Source organism: Mustela lutreola, chromosome 12 (genome assembly GCF_030435805.1).
Source record: "Mustela lutreola isolate mMusLut2 chromosome 12, mMusLut2.pri, whole genome shotgun sequence".
NCBI classification, from domain to species: Eukaryota; Metazoa; Chordata; class Mammalia; order Carnivora; family Mustelidae; genus Mustela; species Mustela lutreola.
This window is the reverse complement of record NC_081301.1, coordinates 77,652,044-77,665,439: the sequence shown is the minus strand read 5'-3', so window position 1 is coordinate 77,665,439 and position 13,396 is coordinate 77,652,044.

The window sequence follows — 13,396 nt, the reverse complement described above, 5'->3', positions numbered from 1 at the left end:
TGTGTTGGGGTGGGGAACTACATTCCCAAATGAAGTTTTCTCTTATTTAAATGTAAAGTAAAGCAAAGAGAGAAAAGGGCATTTTAATATTCTAAAACTATAACAGTAAATATTTATATAAATATATATGATAGTTATATATATGATATAACTTCCCCATATTTTGTGGTCACACCTTTCTCACTTTTAAATAATGTACAGCTGAGTGGGGATGACTGACCTTTTAAAAAATATATCCATTTCTGCCTATAATTCAGTTCCTAAATGTATATGCTTAGCTTGTGATTGAGAAGCATGATCCATTAAAAAACAGTTGCAACATGGCTTAGGCCTAACAAAAGCCAAACATGGGATGATCCAGCATTTTGAGACATATTTCAAAATTGTGGGATTGTGGAGATTGGATGAGAGAACGAATACAATAAGCAGTCATGAATTGACAAGTGTTGAAGCAAGATAATGGGCATTTAGGGGATTATATTATATTGGTCTACCTATTTCCATATATGTTTAAAATATTTCATAAGAAAAAAAGTTAAAAAGGAAAATAAAAGTGTTTGACTCAAATGTCACCAAGCTTCTCAAAGTAAACTTTACACAAAACTTGTGTGCTATTATTTTCAGAAAATACACAAATATATGTGCATAGCTAGAATGTGTACATATGTATTTTGGTATAATAAAAACATGCACTTATGTTAAGCTATATATATATATGTTACATATGTCATGTTATTTTACATATATATAACTTTTTGAGCAGACAAGCCTCTGTTCTCACGGCTTCCTGTTGCGGTTAAGGATCCTAACCTCTTCGCTATCTTCTGATTGTTTTTCCCACCTTTCTTTGGTGACCTCCATGGGTCTGCTTTACAGAATCCCAGTCGCTATAGCTTCTGATGGGGTCTGGACAATGGAGAACACCAGAAAGATCTGAGGGAGGGCACGAGGAGAATGAGGTCAGGGGATTTGTTTCCCTTGCTTTATCCCACTGTATAGCCTCAAAGTAAGATGACTATGTCCTTCCATGGAAGGTCCCTGTAATTCTCAAAGAGACCATTTCTACAAGACCTCCTTCTGCTGGGTTCCAGAAACTGATTGCTCCCTTTCTCCCTTTGGACATAGAGGTGGTATCAGCTCAGCTGCCACTGACCCCAGATTTCTGCACAATCCCTTCTGTGGGGTTTGTACTCACACCTTTATAATAGTTTTGTATGCCATCTGTTTTCTATTAGGACTCTAATTACCATCCTCTTCATTAAAAAATAGATTATGCATAATCATTATAAACAGAAGAGGAAATTATTCTTTCTACACATGTACAAATACCTCTGATACTGCAGTTATGTTCTAGGTGAATCCTAAACTGGACTCAGCATATATAGGCTTAAGGGAAACAAGATGGAAATCAGAATATCAGCTAGATACCTACTCGACCACAAATCCATTCCTTTTCATAATATAGACAGAGGGAACTGAAGGTACACTTTCATTCTCTCAAAAGTCCAAATTTAGAGGATAACTCAGCTCTTCTCTTCCTCCCCACATCCAAAACTACAGTCAGTGCAAGAGCACATCAGACATCACACTGTAATTACATGAGTAGCTGTATTTATCTCTTCCACTAGGCTGTGAGCAATTCAAGGAAAAGAGTCTGTCTTATTCAACTTTATCTCCCACCATCTAGTACAGTGTCTGGCACATAACAGACATACAATAAATGTTGATTGGATGAATAAATGCATGCTTGAATGAATGAATGCGAATAGGGCCAGTGTGTTCCTAGCAGGGCTCTAAATAGAGGGTCTTCTCACCTTCTCGTCGCCATCTGGCTTTCAAAAGCAGTACCAAATCCAAATGTGACCTTGGTACCAGGGAGAAAAGAATCTTTCTCATCTGAATCATTCCCATCTGCCTGGCTACAGTCAACATAAGGTCTTGAGGCTGAGACACACCTTCATTTGTTAAATGGGGGAGGGGAAGCAGATGGTAAATGAAGGTACTAAAGCTCATTAATTCCTAATGGAGGCTTCCTCCTGGATGTAATTAGAACAAAAAGAAGGAAGAGCCAAAGAAGGAGTGTTCAGGAAATAAAGTAGGCAGCTGGAAGAGGTTTATGAAAGGTATAAACCCTCAGGGAGCTTTCCATTAGAGGGGATAATAATATCCACACTTCACAATTGCATAGTTTTCCACAACCAGCAAAACACTCTGCACACATTATTTCAATGGCATCTCAGAAAATGATTGTGAGATGCATAGGAGAGTTTTTATTTTTCCAATTATGTAGACAAAGAAAGTGGTGCTCAAAGAAGTTAAGTGCCTTGCTCTGCCTAACATGGCTAAATAGAAAGGAATGGAATTAAAATATTCTGACCCTGAATTTGGATCTTCAACCACTCCATGACTATGAATAGAAAGAGTGACTTCAGGCCAATTCTAGAGAGCAAGTGATGGCCACCTGGCTCAGCCCACTCACACCACTGTCTTTTCTTCTATGCTCATTACCAATCACTTAAAGATCTTCCAGTTATTTTCTATTTCTGACTGGCAAGTGGGACATGAGATTCTTATGAGCCTAGAGTTTCTATCTGCTTACGTCCCCAGGGAAAACAATATATCTATATCAAGCCAGAAGAGAAGGGAACTATTACTATAAGATGTGGCCAATGTTATTCTACTTCTTGCCATTGTTCCCAACACAAAATAAATGTATTCACATATACAGTTGCATTGAAATTGAGAATCAAGTATTATACTTGGATCTTACAGAAAGGGTGCAGTATAAATCCAAGATATCAGTATTAAATGCAGAGACTTCATTATTAAGGGCTTGCTAGTAAATCTGGGTATTCGTATGCAATGCCAGTCTCTCCAAAATAGTAAACATTATTTGAAAATCGAGTCTTTGCATTAAAGTAAACTTGTCTCTTAAAGTCTTCTTCCTCTCTCAAAAGTACAGAGTTGATCTAGTTCAGAAGTAAGTGGAAAGGAGTAAGAAAGATGTTCTCTTTAACCAGCATCAATTGCTTACAGGCATCCAGTACTCAATATCCACACCACCCCCCTCCCCAGGAATCATTCAGCCAACATTTTTATTGGACTGATGCCCAGATGTGCTCCATTAATTCATGCAAGTACCTTTGTTGGAGCACTCCAAGCATTATTACTCATGAATCCTACAGAGCACAAATATATTTCTAGAAATATTGTCATTTGTATTACATATGACCTTAAAGCATCTTCATAAATTATACCTTCAAAGCAAACTAGAGAGCATTGGAGTCTTTTGCTATTTTAGTCATCTTGGTTTCACCAGACACACTGCCTTTTATTTACATATTCATATAACTAAATTGGTTTGGTTTTAGTGGGCTAGGTCCTTTGGTTTCATTAACATCATCATAAAGTATTTTTGATGATATGTGGATCTTTAAATCTGTAATGGGTATAATTCTGATCTGTGGGATTCATTGGTTCAAAGTTGTCTTCTGATTGTGCCTTCCTGAGATGTATTAGGGCTATGATAGGGACTTCTACGCTATGGTTTATTTTTGGTATCTATTAAGTAGTCAAACGAGAACAAGGAAAAATGTGCTTTGGCTTCAAATACGTTACACTATTTAGCATGAAACTTGTCCATTTTCAGATGTTTTGTCGACAGAAATATAGTCACTTAGTTATTAATTACCTTCTCCTAAAAAAAAAAAATAAAATCATTACCTCAGCGTGGTAAGAGTTTTTTCTCAAAATAATTACTTTATTTCAAACTGATTGTGAGCAGTTTTCTATCCAAATTTCCAAGAAATCTTCCAGTAGATATTCTTGTCTCATAGTAGGAGTTTGAATGAATAAAGCATTATTCATGGAAAGGAAAAAAGTACTTCCATCTACTACACTGTTTTCAAAAGGAAAGTAGAATCATAATGTATTATGATATCCTAGACAAAAGATGGTCTGGGACACAAAAAGTCTGTATTGTCTGTGAAACCTTGAAGAAAACTTCTCTCCTTTGCCTAAAGACAGAAAGCCACGATGTCACTCAGCTATTTACTTATGGCCCAGAAATTAATGAGGAACTATATCCTGCTTTCAGTAAAGGAAAGGTGAACTATGAATAAATATCACTGGGATCAATATCACCTGTGCACACAGGTAATAGGTGGCTGGGAACGAAATAAGGTAAGAAGCAAAAGGGATCAGTAGCAGGAAAATGTCTTAAGAAGTGATTGGGGATAGAAGATTAACTGGATAAATATTTGTGTTGCCTGGCAAAGCTCACCAAGTTCCCAGATGAGGAAAACTCTTGCACTCAGATATGGAGGTTTCTGTGAGAGTTCTAGAAACTTCCAGCCTCAGAAAGTGTCTGCTCTGTCCTCTTCAAAAGTTACACAGACATGATCTTGGAGAAATGAGTGTTGAGTCTGCTCCTAGAAATTTTCAGAGAAGAGGAACTTCGGTTTCCTGGGTAACCCTGGTTGCTTCTATCTAACTTATTTTATATGGCAACAGCTATTCTGCTTAAAATTCAGCCCAACTGCTCTTTCTTTTAGAAGCATTCATTCATTCATTCATTCAACAATTATTTATTTAGCACCTCTTATATTCAGGCACTATAGAAAGTGGGATTCAGCAGAAAACAAAAAAGACAATAAATCTTCCCCTCATGGTCTTTATGAGTCTAGCAATAAATTTCAATCCTTAGCAACATTCTTCTTTCTTGTAAGAAATTGGGTCAACTTCTTTAATCAAAGCTGGTTTTGTTGAAATTTAATTCCTTTAACAAAAAACTCAGCTACATGAAAACCAACATTAGGTTAATTCTCACAATTTGAGAGCATTTGAGGCTGTTTCTTTTCTACTATTTTTCATTCTCATCTTCCCTAGAAGTATAACCTGAACTAAGAACAGCTCTCCTCCATCCTGGAAAGACACTCATTTCAAGTCCATATGCATCCTTGGGTGAAATGTGAAGAAAGAAGGGATTTAGCCAGCCACATGGTCTAGTCAACACTAAGGGAAAAAAAGACTTGCATTAGGGCACTTGGGTGGTTTGGTTGGCTTATGTCTAACTCTTGATTTAGGCTCTGGTCATGACCTCAGGGTGGTGGGATCCATATTGGGATCTGCCCTGGGCAGTAGAGACTGCTTAAGATTCTCTCTCCCTCTCTCTCTCTTTCTCTGTCTCTTTAAAAAAAGAAAGCAGGGGGAGGTCTTACCTTTTCATCATGTGTCCTAGGAAGAAAGTAGGAAAAGACTGCATAATAATAACCATTCCTACTAACTCATAACCACTCTTATTACAATCAACATGCTTTGTCTTCACATATATAAGAAGATCTAGCCCTCATAGCAACCCTATGAAGAACAGAACAGAAAACTGAAGCTGAAAAAGGCAGGAGACTAGTCTACAATTACGAGCTCCAACAAATGGTGATGCCAAGATTCAAACCTGGGTCTCTCAGATTCCAGCAGTCACAGCCTTATGAAAAACACATGATGTTATTTATCCAATAAAGCCATAGAAAGCAGTTATTTGACTTAAACCATCATTATGACAGAATGACATTATCCAAGATGACAGACATACAGGTTTTGAGTATCACCAATACATTTCCAGCTCCTTCTCAGAGTCTTAACGATTATGATAAAAGCAGGATTTTGTCCTCAAATACATGCTCATGTATTTGTGCTTGCACTGATTGAAATTTAAAAGGAAATATGTAGTGTGGATATTTAGTTCTGTATCTTGGACAAAGTACCTTTGGTTACTTCCACTTCTAAACATAGCAAAATATCAAATAGGAAGGAAGTTCACTTCAGTTTGTTCCAGAAAGAACAGAGATTCACAACTCTGAGAATAGAGAATCAGACCTTGCCAGGACATTTGGTTCTAGTCAACTAGTGACAAAATCCTTCCACTATGTGTCTATGTAAAAGTAGCTAAGAGTGATTGGAGCTAGAAAAGGTTAAATACAATTATTACAATCAAGATATGGTTCTTACTGCACATACTTATTTCTTCATTCCTTTATTTTCTTTTAAACTTACTAAACTCAGAATTTTATAGTTTATCAGTGTCGGTTTGGTACAGCAACAAGCTAATTTAACATTGTCTTGATAGTGAAACATATTCCTTGTCAAAACATAATCCCTGGAACTTTACTTTCAACTTTCAACTTCCCCTTTTTTATCCCCACAGAGCTGCCTCTGACTAATATTGAGTCCTGCCTTTGCTCAATAAAACAAAACACAAATCATCTAGTGGTAGAAACTTGAATGAGGACCTGATCCAGGGGACAAAAAATGTCATTTAACCTGAAACGATAGGATGTCATGACCTAAGCTACTTGTCTGGTGTTTACCATAAATCCCTAAGTAGTATTAGTCATCTTTTCAAGTAAATTCAATAAAAAATTACTGAACACTGTTCATGTGCAAAGCACTGTACTAGATAAGAAAGGAGGACCCAGCTCTTCTCTCTGAAATATATCAGAGAAGAAAATGGTATATGCAAATAATCCCAACATCAAGCAGTAATGTCAAGGATAGAAAGAAAAGTAGCATATTTTGAAGAGTAATGTTATCTTGATATGATCATCCTTTAAATGTTGACTTACTGTAAACACTTAAAAGCCAGAAGTTTGCATATTCTAGAATCTTTGTACATAATGAGTATGTTTTAATCAGTAGTCCTTTTTAGTGAAGGACAGAAACCCAACTCAAATTAGATTTAAAAATATTGACTTGCATATTTTAAAGTCCAGATGTAGCCTATATCAGCTTCAGGCACAGTTGAATCAGGAATTCTAGAGAGAATATACGAATTTTCTAATTTTTGGCTTTGATTTTTCTCTAGATTGGCTTCATTTGCCAAAGATCCTCTTATGGTGAGATTAAAGAAAGCCCAAGAAATACTGCGCCTGCTTAGTAACCCAAACAAAAAAAGACCTTCTTTTCCGAACAATTTTAGCAAAAAGTCACGGCATTCATTCTTAATGAAATGTCTTGGGCAAGTGGCATGAATTGTGCCATCACCATACAAGTTACTAGGGCCAGAAGAAGGTAATACACTGGCCAGTCTAAGTCACGTGCCCACTGCCAGAGTCTGGGAAGGATCTAAAGCACATGACTGAGAGCTGTAGAGGGGAGAGTCCCCAAAGAAAAGCCAGAATCCAGTTACCATAGGAAAGTGAAACATTTCCCAGACAAAACTAACACCACATGCCCACCAGAAAAAGTACTCAGCAAATATTTGTTCATTGATGTACTGATTTGTAAGCCTGAGATAAGTGAGATGATGGTCAAGGTGATGTGTGAAGGGCAACATGCCAAGATAAAATGAGAAATGAAGCCACAGAGGTGGGCAGAATCCTGCAAGGCCCCTTGGAAATACATCAACAAAAAGGAGCTAGTCTTGACCATTTGCCCTATTTAAGAATTAATGGAGTCTAGATAGGTAAATAATCCTGAGGGCTTGCTAAGTTCTGCTGCCTCCTAGGATATGAAAATGGTATCAGAAGGTGAACATGGTCTGCAATTGCCAAGAAACAAAAAGAAAAATAAATGAAATACAAATCTTAAAATCAGTTCTTGGATCTCAACAGCTACAATTATGAAAACTAGACTATACATTAACAAGACTTCCATGTGCTACATAAAAAAAAAACAAAACCCTCCCTAAAAAGTCACAAGGAAAAACTACATCTTGTTTGAGCTATGAAATGATCTGAATTAGCAATAATATACCAATGCTTCAAAAGAAAAGAAATTGGTTTAGTCTTGTGAAAACAACGTCTATAAAGATATGCTTAGGGGCGCCTGGGTGGCTCAGTCAGTTAAGCATCTGCTTTCAGTGCAGGTCATGATCCCAAGGTCTTGGGATAGAGCCTGGCATTGGGCTCCCTGCTCAGTGGGGAGTCTACTTTTCCCTCCACCCCCACTCATGTTCTCTCACACCCTCTCATGCTCTGCTTTCTCAAGTGAATAAATAAAATCTTTAATAAAATATGTTTCAGCTTTGATAATACATTATATTTGCAAAGCAGGGGAACCTTTAAACATGTGCCGATATATTTTTATTTTTCTGTTAAATGACTTCATTCACATGGTGTTAACATAAACAATTTCTAATTAATGTGTATTAAAAGCTTGGAGAAGCTCTTATGTCATCCAACCATGGACTAGAATAAGTTTCAAGAGGGCTTCAAGTCCTACATGCCTCTGGGAAAGGCTACACCTACACAATCACCAACAACCTCACACGGCAGTCTTGGCATCTCACAATTCATGCCACTTGCCCAACTCCAAGACAAAGTCTATTTTTAGACTTTTAAAATAACTATAAAGCCATAATTTTTCACTTATTCATCTAGAAATTATTTTTAGTTCATAGTTCATACACACTCTGTGGTAGGAGATGGGATAGAAACATAAATGAAAAATGCCTTCCGCTCCTAAGGAGCTCACAGACTAAAGAGGACACAGGAACAAAAACTGTTTCCATGTAGTATGATGAGCACTGCACATGCAGTGTAAGAGGGGCTACAAACCCCTCGGACACCTGATTACACCATTAAGTTGGCCATTCCCAAATAATTCTGAATACATCAACTCCAAGAGTGTGTACATTCCTAATTGTAGAGATTATTTTTCCATTTGTAGAGATTCTCTAATGTACCAAAAGCAAAGAAGATTATGTTTTTTATGGGAAAACTGCTACAGGCCAATCATTAACAGTGATTTACTATATCTGATGTCAAACCAAAGAAACCACTCTTTGCCATGGTAACACGGCCAGGACCTAAACATTTTTCAAACTATGAGGAGCAGTAGGACTGAAATGAATCTAGTCATGAACAAAAACAAAATGATTGAATGGAAACAGTTTGTATAAAAGCATACACTTGACATTTCCACTCTAGAAATACAGATTAAGAGGCTGTCTATCAGTGTAAATCTATTCAAAAGTTGAGACTGCCTTTCTCCTCCCTCGAGAAATGATTTGTATTTGTGGTGTTTCATTTTGGTTTGACTATTATTTCACATTTTACTTGTAATTTTTCTTATGGAACACCAAAAACAGTTATTTGTTTTTCAGTCAGGTTTATTGAGGTATAATTTACAGCCAGTAAAATTCTCCCTTTCTAGGATATAGTTGTAAGAGTTTTAACAAATGGATAGTCATGCAACCACCACCATAATGAAAATAAAGAATAGTTTATTCTATCTGAAAAATTTTCCCTGCCCTTGGAGGTCAATTTCTTGCCCCTGGTACATGTAAAATGTTTCCTGTCCCAACAGTTCTTACTTTTTCCGTAAGTCACATAAATGTAATAAAAAATTATGTAACCTTTTGAGTTTGGCTTCTTTCACTTAGCACAAGGCTCTGAGATGTATCCATTGCTGTGTGTCAGTCTTTGGGGAAATGTTGACTGGGATATGCAAATATGCAAAGCCTGGCTCACTCACTGTTTATCACTTTGTCCATGGTTAAAAAGGAACAGACGTAAGTACGACTGTTCTCTGGCAGAGCAGCCAAAGGATGGACTCTTAAGAAATAATCATAATCTGCGATTATTATAGGCTCTAAATCATATGTTCCTAAGACCCAAACCTTTGTTAGTTACATGACTGGGCATGAGAATTAATAAGGAGACACAAGGCAGAACTTGGGTGTGGGTTTTTGTTTGTTTGTTTGTTTGTTTGTTTTATTGCAACAGTAGCAGCATACATATTTGTGACTTAACAGTACAACTTAGTTCTCTTATCGGACCAACTTTTTGCAAAATAGAATTAATGTTGATGCAAACACATTAAGTAGACCTCTTAACAGGAGCAGGAGACAATGGGAAGAGGCCCATTTCCCCAAACTTTAGTCCTCCAGTTCTACCTTCGTGATGTTGACTATCTGCCCATCACCCGTATCACAGTTTAACAACTTATTATAGAGTCCATAGTTTTATTAAGATTAAATTTACTAATAAATTTACTATTATTTACTAAGATTAAATAAATTTATTAAAATTTTCAAAAGGAACTTTTTTCCTACCTTTTTTTAGTGGAAAGCTTTTGCCATAAATAAAACTATGAAAAATATCTAAAACTTTAACTCTACCTCTGTAAGTCAGTGCACCACCCCAAATCATCCCGAGCTCTTGGGTACCACCAGTGGGCCCCATGTGCACACCCAGAGATATTTGGAAACCAAGGAATGGCAGTTTCTATCCCATGCTTTTATACGCTTTCTCCTTGAAAGGCAAAATCAGCTGAGAGCTCTAGTAAAGCTTTAAAAACAATTTTGAATTGCAAAATATGTTTTTCTACAATGTCAGGCATTGGTGGTCACCAGGGTTGGTTTTTATGGACATATGGACCAAATGCATCTTCTTCGTTTCTTCAAAGTGGCCCTTCTGAGCAAGACCCAGGCCAGTATAATTCAGCAACACATCCCTCTCCACTAGTTTACAGCTGGCATGTGGTCTGTCTCCCAATTCTAGACTAAAAAATGCAACATAACCTTGGCTCCAAAAGATTTAACGAGTTTATTCACCAAAGGGCATATTCATATCTTCATGCTGGTATACCCTTTTCATATATTTGATGATTGCTATAGGAATCTATATAAAGAATCACTGTTTTGTAAGGAAACACATTACTGAAATCTCTTCTGACCCTGGTCACTATGCCCTTTGACAAGAAAGTTGACCTTCACATGTTAGTCATCTCATCTTTCTGAAAGGGACTAAAATGTTTGTCCTGCTTCCTGTTTAATAAAGTTATCAAAAGGATTAATGAGAAAAAAATCTCTAGAATATCCCAAGCTTTTTCCAAAAAGGCAGCAGTAAAACAGCAGGTGCCTCTTGTGAACATACATTTGTCTTCTTCCTGTAAACTCGTCCTGAAGGACATCAGACTTCCAGCTTATATTTAATTGGCTGATTATGTTGTCATTCCTGAACTCCTTGCCAAGTTACAGGGAAGAGTTTTCTTGGAAACCGTAGTTTCCAAACTTTCTCCAGCTATGCAGTTTAATTACATCTAGCAAAATGACAACAGAGCTCATAATTAGCCTGGAGATTAATTACTGCTGAATCAGTCCAAACACCACAGCTACCAAATTCAACACAGGTGCTTAGGCAAAGAGAAAAGAGTTTTCTCAATACCCAACAGAAGGTGGACATGGAAGATATGCTTTATGACTCTCTTCCCGTGAGCTTAAACATGCAACCTGTGCAAAATGCCTGTCTCTACAGCCAGGATATCCCTGAGTATTTTAAAAAGAACCAGACTCACAAACATTCCAAACACTGGTACCATATATTCCGAAATGTACAAGGACTAGAGGCAAATCTTGTTTCTATGCAAATTTCTGCCATTTAGAGCTCTCTTTCCCCTTCTTATTTTACTGACGACTCTAAAGATCATACATAATTCATCTGTGGTTTTTAAAACTATGAATGAGAGAATGATCTAGAAAAAGTTAACAAGTAAGCAAAAACTCATGCTGTGCCTGATGTTCATCCTGACTGTTGAAAGTGCCTATAAGCCCATAGGGTGGGCTACCATACTTTTAGACAGTGATCCACTGTGCATTGTCATATCATATTCGAAAGCCAACAACCATCCACTTGGAACTTCCTATTTCCTATCAGAGAATCACTGAAAGAGGTAAGGGATAGATTAACTAGGTAGAGGAAAGAAGGGGTTGATCCCATTTACAAATGCTATCAATTTCTTTTTCCCCTTTACCTATAAGACACTTGGTTAACCTTTAAATATGTGTATCCCTAGAGCAACACAAATTAAATTCCCCAGGTGATTCTAAAATGAGTTAGAGCTGAGAACGAGTGATCTTAAGTAACTCAGAGGTTGACCAGATGGTACGATTGTATCCGACTCAAGGAATAGACAGAACATGGTAGTAGAGAAGGAAGAATTAGGTGGAAAAGAATGAAGTTACAAATTAGAATCCCAGAGGCCTGGATCTAAAGAAGATAAAGGTATGTGACAAGAGAGGAACATTTGCTTCTTAAACCATGTAATAAGCAAGCAAACTCTCCTAATTAAAAGCTGATATGGTCATACTGAAGATGGACTTTTAATGGGTTTGTAGGAGGCATATATTTTGTGTTTTGATTTTCTCTTTGCTTTTTTGTGTTTGGAGAAGTTTTTTTTGGTTTTTTGGGGGGGTTTTTTTGGTTTGTTTTTTAATCAATGTGTTAATACAACCCAAGGGGAAAGCCATGGAAAAGAAGCGGGAAATTAAATCTGGAAGCCTTGTGGAAAGATTCAAATAAGTAAAATGCATACAAATTCATAGGCTTAATGCTTGTTTCCTAGCTTACACGGGGACTAAGGGAAACTGCTGCAAAGCCATTTGCTTGCACAAGGCTGGAGGAGAGAGTACATGGCTGCCAGGAGAGGAATGTTGTCAGAGCGACTTCGGAATGAGCACAGCCGTGCTCTCCAGCACTGGGAGGCCCGACCACTGTGCAACCAGCCGCACCACCATCTGTACAGGGCTGCTTCTCGGGGCTGGGCCAAACTGGAGCTATTCCCCCAACCCCTGCCACCTGAGAGACTGGATCAGGTAACACTCTAGAACACAGTTATGTCAGCAGGGGTAGAGAGGTGTGAGGCCTAGGAGACAGACCTCAGGACAGCCTCCTGAGTGGGGGCACACATGCCGCTTCCACACATGTCCAGGATGTGGTAGGAAGTTGTGCTCAGTGAAGATATGCCCCCTTCACGCTCAGCTTCTGAGGGGACATTGCTCAGGACAGCTTGGTATAACGGATATTTGAAATCTAAAGAAACGGCTCAATTCTAGACTTTCCTTCCTACAAAGGCCATCAGCAAATCATTCATTTCTGTGAGCTCTATTGTCTTTGTTTTGTAAATGGAGGTAATGTAGAATGTTAGAGTTCACCTAGTCCTACCGCATCATTTCAAAGCTGAAGAAATCGAGAATGAGAGTCTATAAAGTGAATTCCCAACTTCATCCAGCTAACAGATGGCTACGTAAGAGTCACACTCTAATTTCCAAGTTTGGGTCCAGGTTTCCTCCACAACTGCTCCCTTCTGTCCCAATATTTCTCCTAACCCACCAGATGGGTTTAAGAAAGGACCTGGGGAAAGAATAACAGCTTCTGATTCAAGATGGTGGATTGAGTGCAAATGCTTTCCACTGCCTCCCAAAAGCCTACTGTAATCATGGAAAATATTTCAAAAGAAAGGGAAAGGGGAAGAATAGGACAGAATAGTACAAGAAGTGGGGAAAAGACATCAGCAATGAACTATGAGGTGTGAATAAATCCTGGAAAATTTGGATTGGATTGGTGGAGAAAATTTTTCAAAACTAAAGAAACCAGAGGGGAGGAGTCAAGATGGCAGT